This window comes from Hyla sarda, unplaced genomic scaffold (assembly GCF_029499605.1).
Source record: "Hyla sarda isolate aHylSar1 unplaced genomic scaffold, aHylSar1.hap1 scaffold_1352, whole genome shotgun sequence".
Taxonomy (NCBI): domain Eukaryota; kingdom Metazoa; phylum Chordata; class Amphibia; order Anura; family Hylidae; genus Hyla; species Hyla sarda.
Window position 1 is genome coordinate 25,546 of NW_026607979.1, and position 24,132 is coordinate 49,677.

Here is a 24,132-nt window from a genome sequence, read left to right on the forward strand (position 1 = left end):
TTTTGTTTTTTGGCTGCAGCAGCAGCAAGGCCCACAGGGCTGGCTAGCTGGCTAGCCAGCAAGCAGGTAGCAATGAAAGTAGGAATCTTTCTTTTTAACCCTGTAAGGGGGTGGTGCACTGTACCCGAAGATACTGCCATATCGGGTCAATGCATAGGGCGACGGAAGCAAGCTTCGAAATCGCCCCCCGTTCTCAAAAATCCATTTAATATATGGTCCCCAGATAGGGGACGTATCAGATATTAAACTGATAAGAACAGATACTACACTTGATCTTAGCCAAAAGGCCGAGAAGCGATAACCGTGAAAGGGGCGGGCCCAACAAGGTCCCCTTCATGGGCACTATCACTGCTTGCTGTCAGGGAGGCTGCCAGACAATTTTCCATGCACACTCTGGGCTGGGGGGCAGTCAACCACCAGTACACACAGCAGAACCTAAACCCATACCATTATTGCTAAGCAGCAAGACAGGGGCCCATTGCACTCCCACGGGGCCTTTTTAAATGCAATCCATAACCCGGATTTGCCAGGAACCCTTCTTACTCCTCCTACTTGCATGTGACACTGGGCTTAGGATCTGCATAGGAAACACACACACAAGCACACACCTACCTTTGTTGCCTGCAGATGCCTCCTTGGCTGTCCCCAAACGGTATCAAACCAACACCCACGGGAAGCTGTAAGCATAGAGGACATGCCTGCACCCCATTGGACTTACCTGTGTGGGTTAAATCCGGGTTATTTGACAACCTATGGCGGTGATGGTTCTGCTCAGGCAGAGCAGTGCTGATGCTCCTCATAAAGCTGTCGCTGCTGTGAAGGTTCTAGGTGACATCACAAATCCCTATGGTTACATACACAACAAAGCTGGGTTGTTGTTGTTTACACTCTGCAAGGCCTGTGGAAGTGAGTGACATCATAGCACTGTAGTTCTGAGGGTTCAAGATGGATGCAACAATCTCCTGTTGCTTCTATGAAGGCCGTAATAGACGACATCACCAAACAGCTCCATAGTCACATACACAGCAAAGGAGAGATGTTGTTTACACCTAGTGATGTCAGTGGTATTGAGTGACATCACAGCACAGTGCTAAGGCTCCTGGGCCTGGACACAGCAGCGGCTGCAATATCTCAACGGAGAATACGTTTATATCTATGTGTGTGTGTGCGCATATATATATATATATATATATATATATATATATATATATATATATATTTCTCCGCCGAAATCACTTTTAAACCCATTTCCACCTTTTTTTCCCTTCTCTTCCTCTTACTTTTTTTTCACGTTTTTTTACGTTTTTCTCCTTTTCGCCTCTTTTCTGGGCGTATTATTCTTCTTTTTCTTCTTTTTTTTCGTCTAATGCATACCCCATCAGTGCAGCAATGCTTATTCAATACCGCCAGCAGATGGAGACACTGGGGGATAATTTTCTAAGGATTTATACTGATTTTTCCTGTCTGAATTTGTCGCACAGAAAGTTGCAGGCCAAATATGTGTGACATTTCTGCGACTTTAGCTTCTAGAGCATTTTTACAACATTATACATAGGTGCTGAATACATAAAAAGCGACTGTTCAGCGACAGACAAGTCGCATCGGCTGAAAGTAGGCCAGAATGTCAGTCCATGTTGGAGCAGGTTTAGATACAGTCTAAAGCATAGATCTCAAAGTCTGTGCACAGAATTTAGCAAGGGCCTCGCACCTTCTGATGCATCAGGTAGGTGCACAATAGCATAGCCTAACCCTCTGTACTTTGGTCTATATTGATGCGGGACATAGACAGCCAGCTGATGACCAATCCATTAGTGCAATGGATGGCTGGAAGCATTTGTCTTTGCCTTTGCAATACCACAGAAGCAATGCATGGTCAATGTACAGCAATGACACACCTGTGTGAACAGCCAGGAGACCCCCCCCCCCCCCCCCCATGTTATGTTACATAGTTACATAGTTAGTACGGTCGAAAAAAGACATATGTCCATCACGTTCAACCAGGGAATTAAGGGGTAGGGGTGTGGCGCGATATTGGGGAAGGGATGAGATTTTATATTTCTTCATAAGCATTAATCTTATTTTGTCAATTAGGAACATTCAGCACCCACCCGCTATCAAGGCAGCTGCCTATCATGTCATGCCCTACCTGCACAGGTGTGCTGGCTACTCAAATGATCCAATTAAGGAGGCCATTTAGTCAGCAGCAGCAGAAGTCCTGTGCCTGGACGCTCCAACAGGGGCCAGACACAAGCAGCAGCAGAAGCAGCAGAAGCAGCAGCAGCACCACCTTTTGTTTTTTGGCTGCAGCAGCAGCAAGGCCCACAGGGCTGGCTAGCTGGCAAGCAGGTAGCAATGAAAGTAGGAATCTTTCTTTTTAACCCTGTAAGGGGGTGGTGCACTGTACCCGAAGATACTGCCATATCGGGTCAATGCATAGGGCGATGGAAGCAAGCTTCGAAATCGGCCCCCGTTCTCAAAAATCCATTTAATATATGGTCCCCAGATAGGGGACGTATCAGATATTAAACTGATAAGAACAGATACTACACTTGATCTTAGCCAAAAGGCCGAGAAGCGATAACCGTGAAAGGGGCGGGCCCAACAAGGTCCCCTTCATGGGCACTATCACTGCTTGCTGTCAGGGAGGCTGCCAGACAATTTTCCATGCACACTCTGGGCTGGGGGGCAGTCAACCACCAGTACACACAGCAGAACCTAAACCCATACCATTATTGCTAAGCAGCAAGACAGGGGCCCATTGCACTCCCACGGGGCCTTTTTAAATGCAATCCATAACCCGGATTTGCCAGGAACCCTTCTTACTCCTCCTACTTGCATGTGACACTGGGCTTAGGATCTGCATAGGAAACACACACACAAGCACACACCTACCTTTGTTGCCTGCAGATGCCTCCTTGGCTGTCCCCAAACGGTATCAAACCAACACCCACGGGAAGCTGTAAGCATAGAGGACATGCCTGCACCCCATTGGACTTACCTGTGTGGGTTAAATCCGGGTTATTTGACAACCTATGGCGGTGATGGTTCTGCTCAGGCAGAGCAGTGCTGATGCTCCTCATAAAGCTGTCGCTGCTGTGAAGGTTCTAGGTGACATCACAAATCCCTATGGTTACATACACAACAAAGCTGGGTTGTTGTTGTTTACACTCTGCAAGGCCTGTGGAAGTGAGTGACATCATAGCACTGTAGTTCTGAGGGTTCAAGATGGATGCAACAATCTCCTGTTGCTTCTATGAAGGCCGTAATAGACGACATCACCAAACAGCTCCATAGTCACATACACAGCAAAGGAGAGATGTTGTTTACACCTAGTGATGTCAGTGGTATTGAGTGACATCACAGCACAGTGCTAAGGCTCCTGGGCCTGGACACAGCAGCGGCTGCAATATCTCAACGGAGAATACGTTTATATCTATGTGTGTGTGTGCGCATATATATATATATATATATATATATATATATATATATATATATATATTTCTCCGCCGAAATCACTTTTAAACCCATTTCCACCTTTTTTTCCCTTCTCTTCCTCTTACTTTTTTTTCACGTTTTTTTACGTTTTTCTCCTTTTCGCCTCTTTTCTGGGCGTATTATTCTTCTTTTTCTTCTTTTTTTTCGTCTAATGCATACCCCATCAGTGCAGCAATGCTTATTCAATACCGCCAGCAGATGGAGACACTGGGGGATAATTTTCTAAGGATTTATACTGATTTTTCCTGTCTGAATTTGTCGCACAGAAAGTTGCAGGCCAAATATGTGTGACATTTCTGCGACTTTAGCTTCTAGAGCATTTTTACAACATTATACATAGGTGCTGAATACATAAAAAGCGACTGTTCAGCGACAGACAAGTCGCATCGGCTGAAAGTAGGCCAGAATGTCAGTCCATGTTGGAGCAGGTTTAGATACAGTCTAAAGCATAGATCTCAAAGTCTGTGCACAGAATTTAGCAAGGGCCTCGCACCTTCTGATGCATCAGGTAGGTGCACAATAGCATAGCCTAACCCTCTGTACTTTGGTCTATATTGATGCGGGACATAGACAGCCAGCTGATGACCAATCCATTAGTGCAATGGATGGCTGGAAGCATTTGTCTTTGCCTTTGCAATACCACAGAAGCAATGCATGGTCAATGTACAGCAATGACACACCTGTGTGAACAGCCAGGAGACCCCCCCCCCCCATGTTATGTTACATAGTTACATAGTTAGTACGGTCGAAAAAAGACATATGTCCATCAAGTTCAACCAGGGAATTAAGGGGTAGGGGTGTGGCGCGATATTGGGGAAGGGATGAGATTTTATATTTCTTCATAAGCATTAATCTTATTTTGTCAATTAGGAACATTCAGCACCCACCCGCTATCAAGGCAGCTGCCTATCATGTCATGCCCTACCTGCACAGGTGTGCTGGCTACTCAAATGATCCAATTAAGGAGGCCATTTAGTCAGCAGCAGCAGAAGTCCTGTGCCTGGACGCTCCAACAGGGGCCAGACACAAGCAGAAGCAGAAGCAGCAGAAGCAGCAGCAGCACCACCTTTTGTTTTTTGGCTGCAGCAGCAGCAAGGCCCACAGGGCTGGCTAGCTGGCTAGCCAGCAAGCAGGTAGCAATGAAAGTAGGAATCTTTCTTTTTAACCCTGTAAGGGGGTGGTGCACTGTACCCGAAGATACTGCCATATCGGGTCAATGCATAGGGCGACGGAAGCAAGCTTCGAAATCGGCCCCCGTTCTCAAAAATCCATTTAATATATGGTCCCCAGATAGGGGACGTATCAGATATTAAACTGATAAGAACAGATACTACACTTGATCTTAGCCAAAAGGCCGAGAAGCGATAACCGTGAAAGGGGCGGGCCCAACAAGGTCCCCTTCATGGGCACTATCACTGCTTGCTGTCAGGGAGGCTGCCAGACAATTTTCCATGCACACTCTGGGCTGGGGGGCAGTCAACCACCAGTACACACAGCAGAACCTAAACCCATACCATTATTGCTAAGCAGCAAGACAGGGGCCCATTGCACTCCCACGGGGCCTTTTTAAATGCAATCCATAACCCGGATTTGCCAGGAACCCTTCTTACTCCTCCTACTTGCATGTGACACTGGGCTTAGGATCTGCATAGGAAACACACACACAAGCACACACCTACCTTTGTTGCCTGCAGATGCCTCCTTGGCTGTCCCCAAACGGTATCAAACCAACACCCACGGGAAGCTGTAAGCATAGAGGACATGCCTGCACCCCATTGGACTTACCTGTGTGGGTTAAATCCGGGTTATTTGACAACCTATGGCGGTGATGGTTCTGCTCAGGCAGAGCAGTGCTGATGCTCCTCATAAAGCTGTCGCTGCTGTGAAGGTTCTAGGTGACATCACAAATCCCTATGGTTACATACACAACAAAGCTGGGTTGTTGTTGTTTACACTCTGCAAGGCCTGTGGAAGTGAGTGACATCATAGCACTGTAGTTCTGAGGGTTCAAGATGGATGCAACAATCTCCTGTTGCTTCTATGAAGGCCGTAATAGACGACATCACCAAACAGCTCCATAGTCACATACACAGCAAAGGAGAGATGTTGTTTACACCTAGTGATGTCAGTGGTATTGAGTGACATCACAGCACAGTGCTAAGGCTCCTGGGCCTGGACACAGCAGCGGCTGCAATATCTCAACGGAGAATACGTTTATATCTATGTGTGTGTGTGCGCATATATATATATATATATATATATATATATATATATATATATATATATTTCTCCGCCGAAATCACTTTTAAACCCATTTCCACCTTTTTTTCCCTTCTCTTCCTCTTACTTTTTTTTCACGTTTTTTTACGTTTTTCTCCTTTTCGCCTCTTTTCTGGCGTATTATTCTTCTTTTTCTTCTTTTTTTTCGTCTAATGCATACCCCATCAGTGCAGCAATGCTTATTCAATACCGCCAGCAGATGGAGACACTGGGGGATAATTTTCTAAGGATTTATACTGATTTTTCCTGTCTGAATTTGTCGCACAGAAAGTTTGCAGGCCAAATATGTGTGACATTTCTGCGACTTTAGCTTCTAGAGCATTTTTACAACATTATACATAGGTGCTGAATACATAAAAAGCGACTGTTCAGCGACAGACAAGTCGCATCGGCTGAAAGTAGGCCAGAATGTCAGTCCATGTTGGAGCAGGTTTAGATACAGTCTAAAGCATAGATCTCAAAGTCTGTGCACAGAATTTAGCAAGGGCCTCGCACCTTCTGATGCATCAGGTAGGTGCACAATAGCATAGCCTAACCCTCTGTACTTTGGTCTATATTGATGCGGGACATAGACAGCCAGCTGATGACCAATCCATTAGTGCAATGGATGGCTGGAAGCATTTGTCTTTGCCTTTGCAATACCACAGAAGCAATGCATGGTCAATGTACAGCAATGACACACCTGTGTGAACAGCCAGGAGACCCCCCCCCCCCCCCCCCCCCATGTTATGTTACATAGTTACATAGTTAGTACGGTCGAAAAAAGACATATGTCCATCACGTTCAACCAGGGAATTAAGGGGTAGGGGTGTGGCGCGATATTGGGGAAGGGATGAGATTTTATATTTCTTCATAAGCATTAATCTTATTTTGTCAATTAGGAACATTCAGCACCCACCCGCTATCAAGGCAGCTGCCTATCATGTCATGCCCTACCTGCACAGGTGTGCTGGCTACTCAAATGATCCAATTAAGGAGGCCATTTAGTCAGCAGCAGCAGAAGTCCCTGTGCCTGGACGCTCCAACAGGGGCCAGACACAAGCAGAAGCAGAAGCAGCAGAAGCAGCAGCAGCACCACCTTTTGTTTTTTGGCTGCAGCAGCAGCAAGGCCCACAGGGCTGGCTAGCTGGCTAGCCAGCAAGCAGGTAGCAATGAAAGTAGGAATCTTTCTTTTTAACCCTGTAAGGGGGTGGTGCACTGTACCCGAAGATACTGCCATATCGGGTCAATGCATAGGGCGACGGAAGCAAGCTTCGAAATCGGCCCCCGTTCTCAAAAATCCATTTAATATATGGTCCCCAGATAGGGGACGTATCAGATATTAAACTGATAAGAACAGATACTACACTTGATCTTAGCCAAAAGGCCGAGAAGCGATAACCGTGAAAGGGGCGGGCCCAACAAGGTCCCCTTCATGGGCACTATCACTGCTTGCTGTCAGGGAGGCTGCCAGACAATTTTCCATGCACACTCTGGGCTGGGGGGCAGTCAACCACCAGTACACACAGCAGAACCTAAACCCATACCATTATTGCTAAGCAGCAAGACAGGGGCCCATTGCACTCCCACGGGGCCTTTTTAAATGCAATCCATAACCCGGATTTGCCAGGAACCCTTCTTACTCCTCCTACTTGCATGTGACACTGGGCTTAGGATCTGCATAGGAAACACACACACAAGCACACACCTACCTTTGTTGCCTGCAGATGCCTCCTTGGCTGTCCCCAAACGGTATCAAACCAACACCCACGGGAAGCTGTAAGCATAGAGGACATGCCTGCACCCCATTGGACTTACCTGTGTGGGTTAAATCCGGGTTATTTGACAACCTATGGCGGTGATGGTTCTGCTCAGGCAGAGCAGTGCTGATGCTCCTCATAAAGCTGTCGCTGCTGTGAAGGTTCTAGGTGACATCACAAATCCCTATGGTTACATACACAACAAAGCTGGGTTGTTGTTGTTTACACTCTGCAAGGCCTGTGGAAGTGAGTGACATCATAGCACTGTAGTTCTGAGGGTTCAAGATGGATGCAACAATCTCCTGTTGCTTCTATGAAGGCCGTAATAGACGACATCACCAAACAGCTCCATAGTCACATACACAGCAAAGGAGAGATGTTGTTTACACCTAGTGATGTCAGTGGTATTGAGTGACATCACAGCACAGTGCTAAGGCTCCTGGGCCTGGACACAGCAGCGGCTGCAATATCTCAACGGAGAATACGTTTATATCTATGTGTGTGTGCGCATATATATATATATATATATATATATATATATATATATATATTTCTCCGCCGAAATCACTTTTAAACCCATTTCCACCTTTTTTTCCCTTCTCTTCCTCTTACTTTTTTTTCACGTTTTTTTACGTTTTTCTCCTTTTCGCCTCTTTTCTGGGCGTATTATTCTTCTTTTTCTTCTTTTTTTCGTCTAATGCATACCCCATCAGTGCAGCAATGCTTATTCAATACCGCCAGCAGATGGAGACACTGGGGGATAATTTTCTAAGGATTTATACTGATTTTTCCTGTCTGAATTTGTCGCACAGAAAGTTGCAGGCCAAATATGTGTGACATTTCTGCGACTTTAGCTTCTAGAGCATTTTTACAACATTATACATAGGTGCTGAATACATAAAAAGCGACTGTTCAGCGACAGACAAGTCGCATCGGCTGAAAGTAGGCCAGAATGTCAGTCCATGTTGGAGCAGGTTTAGATACAGTCTAAAGCATAGATCTCAAAGTCTGTGCACAGAATTTAGCAAGGGCCTCGCACCTTCTGATGCATCAGGTAGGTGCACAATAGCATAGCCTAACCCTCTGTACTTTGGTCTATATTGATGCGGGACATAGACAGCCAGCTGATGACCAATCCATTAGTGCAATGGATGGCTGGAAGCATTTGTCTTTGCCTTTGCAATACCACAGAAGCAATGCATGGTCAATGTACAGCAATGACACACCTGTGTGAACAGCCAGGAGACCCCCCCCCCCCCCCCCATGTTATGTTACATAGTTACATAGTTAGTACGGTCGAAAAAAGACATATGTCCATCACGTTCAACCAGGGAATTAAGGGGTAGGGGTGTGGCGCGATATTGGGGAAGGGATGAGATTTTATATTTCTTCATAAGCATTAATCTTATTTTGTCAATTAGGAACATTCAGCACCCACCCGCTATCAAGGCAGCTGCCTATCATGTCATGCCCTACCTGCACAGGTGTGCTGGCTACTCAAATGATCCAATTAAGGAGGCCATTTAGTCAGCAGCAGCAGAAGTCCTGTGCCTGGACGCTCCAACAGGGGCCAGACACAAGCAGAAGCAGAAGCAGCAGAAGCACCACCTTTTGTTTTTTGGCTGCAGCAGCAGCAAGGCCCACAGGGCTGGCTAGCTGGCTAGCCAGCAAGCAGGTAGCAATGAAAGTAGGAATCTTTCTTTTTAACCCTGTAAGGGGGTGGTGCACTGTACCCGAAGATACTGCCATATCGGGTCAATGCATAGGGCGACGGAAGCAAGCTTCGAAATCGGCCCCCGTTCTCAAAAATCCATTTAATATATGGTCCCCAGATAGGGGACGTATCAGATATTAAACTGATAAGAACAGATACTACACTTGATCTTAGCCAAAAGGCCGAGAAGCGATAACCGTGAAAGGGGCGGGCCCAACAAGGTCCCCTTCATGGGCACTATCACTGCTTGCTGTCAGGGAGGCTGCCAGACAATTTTCCATGCACACTCTGGGCTGGGGGGCAGTCAACCACCAGTACACACAGCAGAACCTAAACCCATACCATTATTGCTAAGCAGCAAGACAGGGGCCCATTGCACTCCCACGGGGCCTTTTTAAATGCAATCCATAACCCGGATTTGCCAGGAACCCTTCTTACTCCTCCTACTTGCATGTGACACTGGGCTTAGGATCTGCATAGGAAACACACACACAAGCACACACCTACCTTTGTTGCCTGCAGATGCCTCCTTGGCTGTCCCCAAACGGTATCAAACCAACACCCACGGGAAGCTGTAAGCATAGAGGACATGCCTGCACCCCATTGGACTTACCTGTGTGGGTTAAATCCGGGTTATTTGACAACCTATGGCGGTGATGGTTCTGCTCAGGCAGAGCAGTGCTGATGCTCCTCATAAAGCTGTCGCTGCTGTGAAGGTTCTAGGTGACATCACAAATCCCTATGGTTACATACACAACAAAGCTGGGTTGTTGTTGTTTACACTCTGCAAGGCCTGTGGAAGTGAGTGACATCATAGCACTGTAGTTCTGAGGGTTCAAGATGGATGCAACAATCTCCTGTTGCTTCTATGAAGGCCGTAATAGACGACATCACCAAACAGCTCCATAGTCACATACACAGCAAAGGAGAGATGTTGTTTACACCTAGTGATGTCAGTGGTATTGAGTGACATCACAGCACAGTGCTAAGGCTCCTGGGCCTGGACACAGCAGCGGCTGCAATATCTCAACGGAGAATACGTTTATATCTATGTGTGTGTGCGCATATATATATATATATATATATATATATATATATATATATATTTCTCCGCCGAAATCACTTTTAAACCCATTTCCACCTTTTTTTCCCTTCTCTTCCTCTTACTTTTTTTTCACGTTTTTTTACGTTTTTCTCCTTTTCGCCTCTTTTCTGGGCGTATTATTCTTCTTTTTCTTCTTTTTTTCGTCTAATGCATACCCCATCAGTGCAGCAATGCTTATTCAATACCGCCAGCAGATGGAGACACTGGGGGATAATTTTCTAAGGATTTATACTGATTTTTCCTGTCTGAATTTGTCGCACAGAAAGTTGCAGGCCAAATATGTGTGACATTTCTGCGACTTTAGCTTCTAGAGCATTTTTACAACATTATACATAGGTGCTGAATACATAAAAAGCGACTGTTCAGCGACAGACAAGTCGCATCGGCTGAAAGTAGGCCAGAATGTCAGTCCATGTTGGAGCAGGTTTAGATACAGTCTAAAGCATAGATCTCAAAGTCTGTGCACAGAATTTAGCAAGGGCCTCGCACCTTCTGATGCATCAGGTAGGTGCACAATAGCATAGCCTAACCCTCTGTACTTTGGTCTATATTGATGCGGGACATAGACAGCCAGCTGATGACCAATCCATTAGTGCAATGGATGGCTGGAAGCATTTGTCTTTGCCTTTGCAATACCACAGAAGCAATGCATGGTCAATGTACAGCAATGACACACCTGTGTGAACAGCCAGGAGACCCCCCCCCCCCCCCCCCATGTTATGTTACATAGTTACATAGTTAGTACGGTCGAAAAAAGACATATGTCCATCACGTTCAACCAGGGAATTAAGGGGTAGGGGTGTGGCGCGATATTGGGGAAGGGATGAGATTTTATATTTCTTCATAAGCATTAATCTTATTTTGTCAATTAGGAACATTCAGCACCCACCCGCTATCAAGGCAGCTGCCTATCATGTCATGCCCTACCTGCACAGGTGTGCTGGCTACTCAAATGATCCAATTAAGGAGGCCATTTAGTCAGCAGCAGCAGAAGTCCTGTGCCTGGACGCTCCAACAGGGGCCAGACACAAGCAGAAGCAGAAGCAGCAGAAGCACCACCTTTTGTTTTTTGGCTGCAGCAGCAGCAAGGCCCACAGGGCTGGCTAGCTGGCTAGCCAGCAAGCAGGTAGCAATGAAAGTAGGAATCTTTCTTTTTAACCCTGTAAGGGGGTGGTGCACTGTACCCGAAGATACTGCCATATCGGGTCAATGCATAGGGCGACGGAAGCAAGCTTCGAAATCGGCCCCCGTTCTCAAAAATCCATTTAATATATGGTCCCCAGATAGGGGACGTATCAGATATTAAACTGATAAGAACAGATACTACACTTGATCTTAGCCAAAAGGCCGAGAAGCGATAACCGTGAAAGGGGCGGGCCCAACAAGGTCCCCTTCATGGGCACTATCACTGCTTGCTGTCAGGGAGGCTGCCAGACAATTTTCCATGCACACTCTGGGCTGGGGGGCAGTCAACCACCAGTACACACAGCAGAACCTAAACCCATACCATTATTGCTAAGCAGCAAGACAGGGGCCCATTGCACTCCCACGGGGCCTTTTTAAATGCAATCCATAACCCGGATTTGCCAGGAACCCTTCTTACTCCTCCTACTTGCATGTGACACTGGGCTTAGGATCTGCATAGGAAACACACACACAAGCACACACCTACCTTTGTTGCCTGCAGATGCCTCCTTGGCTGTCCCCAAACGGTATCAAACCAACACCCACGGGAAGCTGTAAGCATAGAGGACATGCCTGCACCCCATTGGACTTACCTGTGTGGGTTAAATCCGGGTTATTTGACAACCTATGGCGGTGATGGTTCTGCTCAGGCAGAGCAGTGCTGATGCTCCTCATAAAGCTGTCGCTGCTGTGAAGGTTCTAGGTGACATCACAAATCCCTATGGTTACATACACAACAAAGCTGGGTTGTTGTTGTTTACACTCTGCAAGGCCTGTGGAAGTGAGTGACATCATAGCACTGTAGTTCTGAGGGTTCAAGATGGATGCAACAATCTCCTGTTGCTTCTATGAAGGCCGTAATAGACGACATCACCAAACAGCTCCATAGTCACATACACAGCAAAGGAGAGATGTTGTTTACACCTAGTGATGTCAGTGGTATTGAGTGACATCACAGCACAGTGCTAAGGCTCCTGGGCCTGGACACAGCAGCGGCTGCAATATCTCAACGGAGAATACGTTTATATCTATGTGTGTGTGTGCGCATATATATATATATATATATATATATATATATATATATATATATATATATATATTCTCCGCCGAAATCACTTTTAAACCCATTTCCACCTTTTTTTCCCTTCTCTTCCTCTTACTTTTTTTTCACGTTTTTTTACGTTTTTCTCCTTTTCGCCTCTTTTCTGGGCGTATTATTCTTCTTTTTCTTCTTTTTTTTCGTCTAATGCATACCCCATCAGTGCAGCAATGCTTATTCAATACCGCCAGCAGATGGAGACACTGGGGGATAATTTTCTAAGGATTTATACTGATTTTTCCTGTCTGAATTTGTCGCACAGAAAGTTGCAGGCCAAATATGTGTGACATTTCTGCGACTTTAGCTTCTAGAGCATTTTTACAACATTATACATAGGTGCTGAATACATAAAAAGCGACTGTTCAGCGACAGACAAGTCGCATCGGCTGAAAGTAGGCCAGAATGTCAGTCCATGTTGGAGCAGGTTTAGATACAGTCTAAAGCATAGATCTCAAAGTCTGTGCACAGAATTTAGCAAGGGCCTCGCACCTTCTGATGCATCAGGTAGGTGCACAATAGCATAGCCTAACCCTCTGTACTTTGGTCTATATTGATGCGGGACATAGACAGCCAGCTGATGACCAATCCATTAGTGCAATGGATGGCTGGAAGCATTTGTCTTTGCCTTTGCAATACCACAGAAGCAATGCATGGTCAATGTACAGCAATGACACACCTGTGTGAACAGCCAGGAGACCCCCCCCCCCCCCCCCATGTTATGTTACATAGTTACATAGTTAGTACGGTCGAAAAAAGACATATGTCCATCACGTTCAACCAGGGAATTAAGGGGTAGGGGTGTGGCGCGATATTGGGGAAGGGATGAGATTTTATATTTCTTCATAAGCATTAATCTTATTTTGTCAATTAGGAACATTCAGCACCCACCCGCTATCAAGGCAGCTGCCTATCATGTCATGCCCTACCTGCACAGGTGTGCTGGCTACTCAAATGATCCAATTAAGGAGGCCATTTAGTCAGCAGCAGCAGAAGTCCTGTGCCTGGACGCTCCAACAGGGGCCAGACACAAGCAGAAGCAGAAGCAGCAGAAGCAGCAGCAGCACCACCTTTTGTTTTTTGGCTGCAGCAGCAGCAAGGCCCACAGGGCTGGCTAGCTGGCTAGCCAGCAAGCAGGTAGCAATGAAAGTAGGAATCTTTCTTTTTAACCCTGTAAGGGGGTGGTGCACTGTACCCGAAGATACTGCCATATCGGGTCAATGCATAGGGCGACGGAAGCAAGCTTCGAAATCGGCCCCCGTTCTCAAAAATCCATTTAATATATGGTCCCCAGATAGGGGACGTATCAGATATTAAACTGATAAGAACAGATAAGGTTTCAACAAAATTTTATTCAATAAATAAGAAACCATACAAAATTTAAAATGCAAAATAATAAAAGGTTCACAAAAGTTTTAAAATACAAATAATAAAACCAGTAATAAAAGGAGAAAAAATAAAAATGGCAGGATAAAACATTATACAAATGTCATAAAAACTGATTATATTGTTATTTCGTTCCATAGAGGCAGACACCACATGGATGCTGCCTCGCTGGCCCCCAACTGTTTCTTGTCTCTTAGGTAATAGATGTACATCTCACTCAGGGCCAGCTTTATACAGTTTTTAACATCAATAAAATCATGTTTAAAAAGTAAGATGTTCCTAACTTTCCAGATGGCATTTTTAAAACAATTAATAATCATCCAGCAGATCATCTGCTGTTTAAAATTGGGGCAGTTAAAAAGACCGTAAAAGACACATTCGTGATTAAAATCTTTTAGGCCGCAGGCCCACTTCAAAAGTGGGCCTACCTTCCTCCAAAGCTCCCGTGCAAAAGGGCAGTTCCAAAATATGTGCAGCACCGTTTCGTCCACTCCGCAGCCATCTCTCGGGCACTTGGCTCTCGCCACCAGTCCTCGCCTGTGCTGGAACTCACGAGTAGGGAGGCACTGGTGGACGATTGCCCAGGCAAGATCCCTGTGTACATTCGCCAGAAACTTCCCGTACACGTTCCGCCATACCTTTTTGGATCTTGCCTGTGTGAAATTGGACACTGCCAGGGTAACCTCACTCCGCCTGAGGACCTTTGATACCTTTCTCTGGTCCCCCAGTATGTCAGGCTCCAAATCTTGGAGACCTAGGAGCCTGACTGTCTTTTCCAACACCACATAATGTTTTGGGGGACACAGAAGCACCGGAGCGTTCAGAGGGATGCGCAACCATCTTTTAAAAACCATGCCCGCAGCGTACCTTAAAAAGCAGCTAAAAATGCCATCGGATTTAATAATTTTAAAACAGAAACAGAAATACTTTATGTAAAAGAAAGTAAAAAGGTTAGGAACATCTTTCCCGCCATTATCTTTACTTTTGTACATAAAATCACGCTTTAATTTCTCCATTTTTGAACCCCATAAAAAAGTAAAAACAATTCTAGTTACTTTTTTTATGTATAAAATAGATGGAGGAAATACCATGGCAATGTATAGCATAATAGGGAGTAAAACCATCTTTATTATTAAAATCTTCCCCTCCATGGTAAGGTTTCTAAGATTCCACATTAAAATCTTCTTCTCCATCTTAGCTATAGCTGAATCCCAGTTAGGGCTCCCATCATTGACCTGGTTAAAAACAATACCTAAAACTTTAATTTGATCCTGTTGCATTGTGACTCCTGGGGTGATGGATGAATCCCAGGAGCCAATATAAAAACAGTCACATTTATCTGTGTTTAGCTTAAAACCAGAGACCTCGCAGAAATAGCTGGTGTTCCTCAATGCCCCCCTCATGGATGGAGAGTCCGGGCACAGTATGGTGACATCATCCATGTACCCCAACACCTTTAGATGGGTCCCTCCTCCACCAGGTATCGGTACGCCTCTTACTACCCGGTCTTTTCTGAGGAGGGCCATCAGTGGTTCGATTGCGCAAATAAAAAGGAGTGGGGACAGGGGGCAGCCCTGTTTGACACCTGATAAAAGAGGAACACCGCTGGTTAAAAAGCCATTAACAGAGACTTGACTAAAACAGGATCGGTATAAAAGCATGATTCGGCTTAAAATCGTTTCAGGCACTGCCATCTTTTTAAGAACTAAAAACAGGTATTCATGGGAGACCCTATCAAAGGCTTTTTCAAAGTCTAAGGATAAAATTGCTACAGTTTGATTTCTATCCTTAAAATACCATAAAACATCTCTTAAAATATTTAGGGATTCAGCTATAGACCTTCCAGGTACCCCACAAACCTGATTTGGGTGAATTAATTTATGAATAAAAGGTTTAAAACGGACAGCTAATAACTTGGCTAAAACTTTATAATCGACATTTAAAAGTGTGATGGGGCGCCAATTTTTTAGCATATCCTTTTCACCCTTTTTAAAAAGTAATGATACAATCCCCCTCCTCCAGGAAGGGGGAAGTTCATTAACAATAAAAGTTTCTTTATACAATAAAACCATATCATCCTTTAAAATATCCCAAAAAGCTAAATAAAATTCGATGGGTAAACCATCTTCCCCAGGGGCCTTCCCACTAGAAAAACTTTTAAAAACAAATAAAAGTTCATCTAAGTTAAGATCACGGGATAAAACCTCCTGGTCTAAAACATCTAGCTTAAAATCAAGGGAATTAAGAACATGTTCTAAAAAGGATGGATTAAGATCTTTCTTATTAAAAAGAAGCTGGTAGAAGTTAAAAACTGCATCTAACATGCCTTTTGGAGTGGATTCACCCTCAAGGTTTTGGATGATATCCCTCCTATTCATCACTTTTTTAAAAAAGAAACGGGAACATTTCTCGCCCTCCTCCAGGTGCTGCACATGTGAGTTAAAAATGATTTGTTTCCCTTTCTTTTCTATGGCATGTTTTATTTCAGTTTTAAGGTTTAAAATATCATTTTCTACATCCATACCAGCTTCTTTCAATTTAAAAAGTACATTTAAACGCATGTTAAGAACATAAAACCACTGTTTTTCCATTTTTGCCTTCTTCTTACCTGCTTTGATAAAAAAAAATCTGATTTTAGATTTGGTGCCCTCCCACCAGTGCAGCATAGGCTCGTGGGGTTTTCTTTGTGATTGCCAGCATTGGTAGGTCCGCACAAACTCCTCTTTTATCTCAGGGTCCTCTAGGAGTGTGGTGTTTAATCTCCAGAGGCCCCTTTTTGCTTTTTGCTCCCCCTCTAGCTCCAGGCCCACCAAGAGGAGCTTATGATCAGAGAAGATATTCTGCTCGAGCGTGCATTTCAGGGGTTTAAAAGCTCTAGAGGAAAAAATAAAATCGATTCTGGAGCTCACTCTTCCATTGGACCATGTGGCGCCCGGGTCCTCCGGCAAGAGATCCTTCCAGCAATCTTTCAAATTAAAATCATCAATAACATTTTTAAGCAGGTAAGAAGTGCGGTCTTTACGATTAATATCCCCACCCTGCCGGTGTTCCCCATCACGTATGCAGTTAAAATCACCTCCCACCAGCAGGGGGGAAGACCCAACACAAAACAGTGGTAAAATTTCAAATAGTTCTGCCCGCTCCTGTTTATCAGGAGGGGCATACACATTTAAAACACGAATTAAAAGTCCATTAAAATATAGATGAATTAAAAGAGCTCTGCCAGGCACAATCTCAGTTACTGTATGAATAGAAAAGGACTGGCCTCGGCAGAGCAGCCCAACACCCACAGAACGACAGTCATTTGCACCGGACCATATGGATGGGCCCAGCTTCCAGTCTTCTTTTAAGTCTTTATAGTCCATTTTACTAGGGATTCCACATTCTTGTAGCAGGCAAAGGTCAAAGTCACATGTCTCTAGATAAGAAAATAAAGCAGCCCTGCGATCAGGGCTCTTTAAGGACCTCACATTGAGTGAGGCAATTTTTACAGGGATAGGCATAGTTTATGGAGAGTCCGTGCTTGGAGAATCAAAGTCAATAATAAGCTGCGTACCGTCATCCCCCGCCTGCGGGGTCATCAGCTCCTTGATGTTCTGAGGGTCGGAGCTTGAGATCGATGATGCCCCGACCCTGAGCTCGCTCTCGTCCGAACTACGGCACGCCGCTTTCCTTTGAATGTCTTCCTCTTCTTCTTCTCTTTGTCTTTTAAATGTCACACTGCTATCCATATCCTCTGTGTTGCTCTCACTCGATGTAATCTCTGGCCCCCGGCTGATGGATCTGCGTCTTCTTTCATCTTTTGACGACTGGAACTGCTGCACAGGGGCCTGTGAGGCCTCTTTTCCGGAACCTTTGCCGCTACCTTGGGAAGTTTTCATCGCTTGTTCCCCAGCAAGCGTTGCTGAGGACTGTTGCTCCAACTTCCCCATCGATCGACGATGGCCAGTTTTACCCACCGGGTCCACTGCTGGCGGGGCAGCAAACCCTGGTTTGGCGCCACTTGTCTTCTTGGCCCTGTCCTGTATAGGCGGAGTAACAGGACCAGGCTCAGACCTGGCCACCTGGCTCCCCTTCCGGCGGGCTTTCACCGGGGCCTCTTCGTCCGGAGCAGGGCGACCCTGGGCCAAGCCAGTACCTGGCTTATGCTGCAATTTTGGGTCCACCTCTGCCCCCACCGAGGCCCGTCGGCTGCCACCCGCCACAGGTGAGCCCCCTTCAGAAGTTTCGGCGGGCTCTTGAGCCAGGTAGGAAGTCGATCGACGTCTTTCAATTTCCCGGGCAGTAAACTCGATCACCCGCCCGGGCTTCGTGGAATCCCCATGGCCTCCCCCTAGCACTACCACCGGTGGGCCCCCCGATGGAGCACCAGAGGTCTTGGGCCTGGACCCATCAGTACCTGCCATCTGGGGTTTGGGCATCTTAAAAAAGGACGTCTTTTGTCCTGTCCCCTCTTTGGGTGGGCCCAGCCTTGACCCACCCATCGTAGTTTTTGCTTTATGGGGACAGGAATTAAAATCGTGATTTTCCTCTCCGCAGAGGTTGCACCTTATCGTATGGCTACATCTTGAGGCTATGTGACCTTCTTGGCCACACCTATTGCAGCGAATCACACGCTCCGCGCCGCAGGTCTCCTGGGTGTGGCCAAACCTCAAGCAATTTCGGCAATACATAGGCATTTGAGGATAGAACAGGAAGCCCCGAACTCTCCCGATGGCAAAATTTGGGGGCGGATGGCAAAGACCCCCAATACCACCGGGATCCTTACGGAGCTTGACCCAGAACTTCCTCTTGCCGTTCCAGAACCGCACGGAGTTCAAGATTTTGTTTGCGAATCGCACCTCTTCGCAGTATCGCTGAAGAAAAGTGGCTATATCCTCCGTGGTCACATGAGGGCTGTGCATAGCCACCACCAACGGTATATGTTCCTCACCATAGAGGAACTGGAACGAAAGACCGTCGAGTCGATCGTCCCTCTGGTCCGCACCAGACAAGGTTGCATAGATGTTATCGCAACACGCCGTGGCCGTGAAGGTGACGGTATACAGGCCACGGCTTTCCTGGTCATTTAGACACAGGATGTCCTCCCTATTGAGGCGGAAGTAGTCAAGAAGAATCACCTCCGCAATGAAGCGGAGGTTCTTCAACTGACGATGGCTCTCCGACACCTCTATGCGGATGGTATTTTGCATCGACATTTCCCCAGAGGGGAAAGCCCAGGAGAACGGCATCTTCCACACCCAGGGACTAAGCCCCTTCCCCAATAGCAGCAGGGGCTCGGAATCCCGCTATAAAAGCGGAACCCTTACCCAAGGCAGAGGTCGGGGGTACCCTAGGTGCTTCCGAAGCTACAGGTAACGCTCAACGTACCGAAAATGCCTTCTGAGACACAAGGTCCCAGAGACAGGGGGATCGCAGCCCGCTCCCCAATAGCAGCAAGGGGGTGAAGTCCCTCCGTAAGGAGAGACAATCCCCCAAGGCCGAGAAGCGGGGTACCACAGACACCTTCCGACCAGACCAAATGCAGTTACTACACCTGATCTTAGCCAAAAGGCCGAGAAGCGATAACCGTGAAAGGGGCGGGCCCAACAAGGTCCCCTTCATGGGCACTATCACTGCTTGCTGTCAGGGAGGCTGCCAGACAATTTTCCATGCACACTCTGGGCTGGGGGGCAGTCAACCACCAGTACACACAGCAGAACCTAAACCCATACCATTATTGCTAAGCAGCAAGACAGGGGCCCATTGCACTCCCACGGGGCCTTTTTAAATGCAATCCATAACCCGGATTTGCCAGGAACCCTTCTTACTCCTCCTACTTGCATGTGACACTGGGCTTAGGATCTGCATAGGAAACACACACACAAGCACACACCTACCTTTGTTGCCTGCAGATGCCTCCTTGGCTGTCCCCAAACGGTATCAAACCAACACCCACGGGAAGCTGTAAGCATAGAGGACATGCCTGCACCCCATTGGACTTACCTGTGTGGGTTAAATCCGGGTTATTTGACAACCTATGGCGGTGATGGTTCTGCTCAGGCAGAGCAGTGCTGATGCTCCTCATAAAGCTGTCGCTGCTGTGAAGGTTCTAGGTGACATCACAAATCCCTATGGTTACATACACAACAAAGCTGGGTTGTTGTTGTTTACACTCTGCAAGGCCTGTGGAAGTGAGTGACATCATAGCACTGTAGTTCTGAGGGTTCAAGATGGATGCAACAATCTCCTGTTGCTTCTATGAAGGCCGTAATAGACGACATCACCAAACAGCTCCATAGTCACATACACAGCAAAGGAGAGATGTTGTTTACACCTAGTGATGTCAGTGGTATTGAGTGACATCACAGCACAGTGCTAAGGCTCCTGGGCCTGGACACAGCAGCGGCTGCAATATCTCAACGGAGAATACGTTTATATCTATGTGTGTGTGTGCGCATATATATATATATATATATATATATATATATATATATATATATATTTCTCCGCCGAAATCACTTTTAAACCCATTTCCACCTTTTTTTCCCTTCTCTTCCTCTTACTTTTTTTTCACGTTTTTTTACGTTTTTCTCCTTTTCGCCTCTTTTCTGGGCGTATTATTCTTCTTTTTCTTCTTTTTTTTCGTCTAATGCATACCCCATCAGTGCAGCAATGCTTATTCAATACCGCCAGCAGATGGAGACACTGGGGGATAATTTTCTAAGGATTTATACTGATTTTTCCTGTCTGAATTTGTCGCACAGAAAGTTGCAGGCCAAATATGTGTGACATTTCTGCGACTTTAGCTTCTAGAGCATTTTTACAACATTATACATAGGTGCTGAATACATAAAAAGCGACTGTTCAGCGACAGACAAGTCGCATCGGCTGAAAGTAGGCCAGAATGTCAGTCCATGTTGGAGCAGGTTTAGATACAGTCTAAAGCATAGATCTCAAAGTCTGTGCACAGAATTTAGCAAGGGCCTCGCACCTTCTGATGCATCAGGTAGGTGCACAATAGCATAGCCTAACCCTCTGTACTTTGGTCTATATTGATGCGGGACATAGACAGCCAGCTGATGACCAATCCATTAGTGCAATGGATGGCTGGAAGCATTTGTCTTTGCCTTTGCAATACCACAGAAGCAATGCATGGTCAATGTACAGCAATGACACACCTGTGTGAACAGCCAGGAGACCCCCCCCCCCCCCCATGTTATGTTACATAGTTACATAGTTAGTACGGTCGAAAAAAGACATATGTCCATCACGTTCAACCAGGGAATTAAGGGGTAGGGGTGTGGCGCGATATTGGGGAAGGGATGAGATTTTATATTTCTTCATAAGCATTAATCTTATTTTGTCAATTAGGAACATTCAGCACCCACCCGCTATCAAGGCAGCTGCCTATCATGTCATGCCCTACCTGCACAGGTGTGCTGGCTACTCAAATGATCCAATTAAGGAGGCCATTTAGTCAGCAGCAGCAGAAGTCCTGTGCCTGGACGCTCCAACAGGGGCCAGACACAAGCAGAAGCAGAAGCAGCAGAAGCAGCAGCAGCACCACCTTTTGTTTTTTGGCTGCAGCAGCAGCAAGGCCCACAGGGCTGGCTAGCTGGCTAGCCAGCAAGCAGGTAGCAATGAAAGTAGGAATCTTTCTTTTTAACCCTGTAAGGGGGTGGTGCACTGTACCCGAAGATACTGCCATATCGGGTCAATGCATAGGGCGACGGAAGCAAGCTTCGAAATCGGCCCCCGTTCTCAAAAATCCATTTAATATATGGTCCCCAGATAGGGGACGTATCAGATATTAAACTGATAAGAACAGATACTACACTTGATCTTAGCCAAAAGGCCGAGAAGCGATAACCGTGAAAGGGGCGGGCCCAACAAGGTCCCCTTCATGGGCACTATCACTGCTTGCTGTCAGGGAGGCTGCCAGACAATTTTCCATGCACACTCTGGGCTGGGGGGCAGTCAACCACCAGTACACACAGCAGAACCTAAACCCATACCATTATTGCTAAGCAGCAAGACAGGGGCCCATTGCACTCCCACGGGGCCTTTTTAAATGCAATCCATAACCCGGATTTGCCAGGAACCCTTCTTACTCCTCCTACTTGCATGTGACACTGGGCTTAGGATCTGCATAGGAAACACACACACAAGCACACACCTACCTTTGTTGCCTGCAGATGCCTCCTTGGCTGTCCCCAAACGGTATCAAACCAACACCCACGGGAAGCTGTAAGCATAGAGGACATGCCTGCACCCCATTGGACTTACCTGTGTGGGTTAAATCCGGGTTATTTGACAACCTATGGCGGTGATGGTTCTGCTCAGGCAGAGCAGTGCTGATGCTCCTCATAAAGCTGTCGCTGCTGTGAAGGTTCTAGGTGACATCACAAATCCCTATGGTTACATACACAACAAAGCTGGGTTGTTGTTGTTTACACTCTGCAAGGCCTGTGGAAGTGAGTGACATCATAGCACTGTAGTTCTGAGGGTTCAAGATGGATGCAACAATCTCCTGTTGCTTCTATGAAGGCCGTAATAGACAACATCACCAAACAGCTCCATAGTCACATACACAGCAAAGGAGAGATGTTGTTTACACCTAGTGATGTCAGTGGTATTGAGTGACATCACAGCACAATGCTAAGGCTCCTGGGCCTGGACACAGCAGCGGCTGCAATATCTCAACGGAGAATACGTTTATATCTATGTGTGTGTGTGCGCATATATATATATATATATATATATATATATATATATATATATATATATATATTTCTCCGCCGAAATCACTTTTAAACCCATTTCCACCTTTTTTTCCCTTCTCTTCCTCTTACTTTTTTTTCACGTTTTTTTACGTTTTTCTCCTTTTCGCCTCTTTTCTGGGCGTATTATTCTTCTTTTTCTTCTTTTTTTTCGTCTAATGCATACCCCATCAGTGCAGCAATGCTTATTCAATACCGCCAGCAGATGGAGACACTGGGGGATAATTTTCTAAGGATTTATACTGATTTTTCCTGTCTGAATTTGTCGCACAGAAAGTTGCAGGCCAAATATGTGTGACATTTCTGCGACTTTAGCTTCTAGAGCATTTTTACAACATTATACATAGGTGCTGAATACATAAAAAGCGAATGTTCAGCGACAGACAAGTCGCATCGGCTGAAAGTAGGCCAGAATGTCAGTCCATGTTGGAGCAGGTTTAGATACAGTCTAAAGCATAGATCTCAAAGTCTGTGCACAGAATTTAGCAAGGGCCTCGCACCTTCTGATGCATCAGGTAGGTGCACAATAGCATAGCCTAACCCTCTGTACTTTGGTCTATATTGATGCGGGACATAGACAGCCAGCTGATGACCAATCCATTAGTGCAATGGATGGCTGGAAGCATTTGTCTTTGCCTTTGCAATACCACAGAAGCAATGCATGGTCAATGTACAGCAATGACACACCTGTGTGAACAGCCAGGAGACCCCCCCCCATGTTATGTTACATAGTTACATAGTTAGTACGGTCGAAAAAAGACATATGTCCATCACGTTCAACCAGGGAATTAAGGGGTAGGGGTGTGGCGCGATATTGGGGAAGGGATGAGATTTTATATTTCTTCATAAGCATTAATCTTATTTTGTCAATTAGGAACATTCAGCACCCACCCGCTATCAAGGCAGCTGCCTATCATGTCATGCCCTACCTGCACAGGTGTGCTGGCTACTCAAATGATCCAATTAAGGAGGCCATTTAGTCAGCAGCAGCAGAAGTCCTGTGCCTGGACGCTCCAACAGGGGCCAGACACAAGCAGAAGCAGAAGCAGCAGAAGCAGCAGCAGCACCACCTTTTGTTTTTTGGCTGCAGCAGCAGCAAGGCCCACAGGGCTGGCTAGCTGGCTAGCCAGCAAGCAGGTAGCAATGAAAGTAGGAATCTTTCTTTTTAACCCTGTAAGGGGGTGGTGCACTGTACCCGAAGATACTGCCATATCGGGTCAATGCATAGGGCGACGGAAGCAAGCTTCGAAATCGGCCCCCGTTCTCAAAAATCCATTTAATATATGGTCCCCAGATAGGGGACGTATCAGATATTAAACTGATAAGAACAGATACTACACTTGATCTTAGCCAAAAGGCCGAGAAGCGAT

General features: G+C 46.1%; 9 non-coding genes across 9 annotated transcripts; all 9 read right to left on the minus strand.

Moving 5' to 3' along the window:
- Positions 1 to 108: 108 nt before the first annotated feature.
- LOC130306032 (U2 spliceosomal RNA) lies at positions 109 to 299 on the minus strand. The gene has a single exon (XR_008855432.1). It is a non-coding gene; the product is annotated as a U2 spliceosomal RNA (small nuclear RNA).
- A 2,089-nt stretch (positions 300 to 2,388) lies between these two features.
- LOC130306043 (U2 spliceosomal RNA) lies at positions 2,389 to 2,579 on the minus strand. The gene has a single exon (XR_008855443.1). It is a non-coding gene; the product is annotated as a U2 spliceosomal RNA (small nuclear RNA).
- Positions 2,580 to 4,670: 2,091 nt separating this feature from the next.
- LOC130306041 (U2 spliceosomal RNA) lies at positions 4,671 to 4,861 on the minus strand. The gene has a single exon (XR_008855441.1). It is a non-coding gene; the product is annotated as a U2 spliceosomal RNA (small nuclear RNA).
- Positions 4,862 to 6,962: 2,101 nt separating this feature from the next.
- Positions 6,963 to 7,153, minus strand: LOC130306042 (U2 spliceosomal RNA). The gene has a single exon (XR_008855442.1). It is a non-coding gene; the product is annotated as a U2 spliceosomal RNA (small nuclear RNA).
- Positions 7,154 to 9,231: 2,078 nt separating this feature from the next.
- On the minus strand, positions 9,232 to 9,422 carry LOC130306044 (U2 spliceosomal RNA). Its single transcript, XR_008855444.1, has one exon. It is a non-coding gene; the product is annotated as a U2 spliceosomal RNA (small nuclear RNA).
- Positions 9,423 to 11,501: 2,079 nt separating this feature from the next.
- LOC130306045 (U2 spliceosomal RNA) lies at positions 11,502 to 11,692 on the minus strand. Its single transcript, XR_008855445.1, has one exon. It is a non-coding gene; the product is annotated as a U2 spliceosomal RNA (small nuclear RNA).
- A 2,101-nt stretch (positions 11,693 to 13,793) lies between these two features.
- Positions 13,794 to 13,987, minus strand: LOC130306068 (U2 spliceosomal RNA). Its single transcript, XR_008855467.1, has one exon. It is a non-coding gene; the product is annotated as a U2 spliceosomal RNA (small nuclear RNA).
- Positions 13,988 to 21,658: 7,671 nt separating this feature from the next.
- Positions 21,659 to 21,849, minus strand: LOC130306046 (U2 spliceosomal RNA). Its single transcript, XR_008855446.1, has one exon. It is a non-coding gene; the product is annotated as a U2 spliceosomal RNA (small nuclear RNA).
- A 2,092-nt stretch (positions 21,850 to 23,941) lies between these two features.
- Positions 23,942 to 24,132, minus strand: LOC130306047 (U2 spliceosomal RNA). Its single transcript, XR_008855447.1, has one exon. It is a non-coding gene; the product is annotated as a U2 spliceosomal RNA (small nuclear RNA).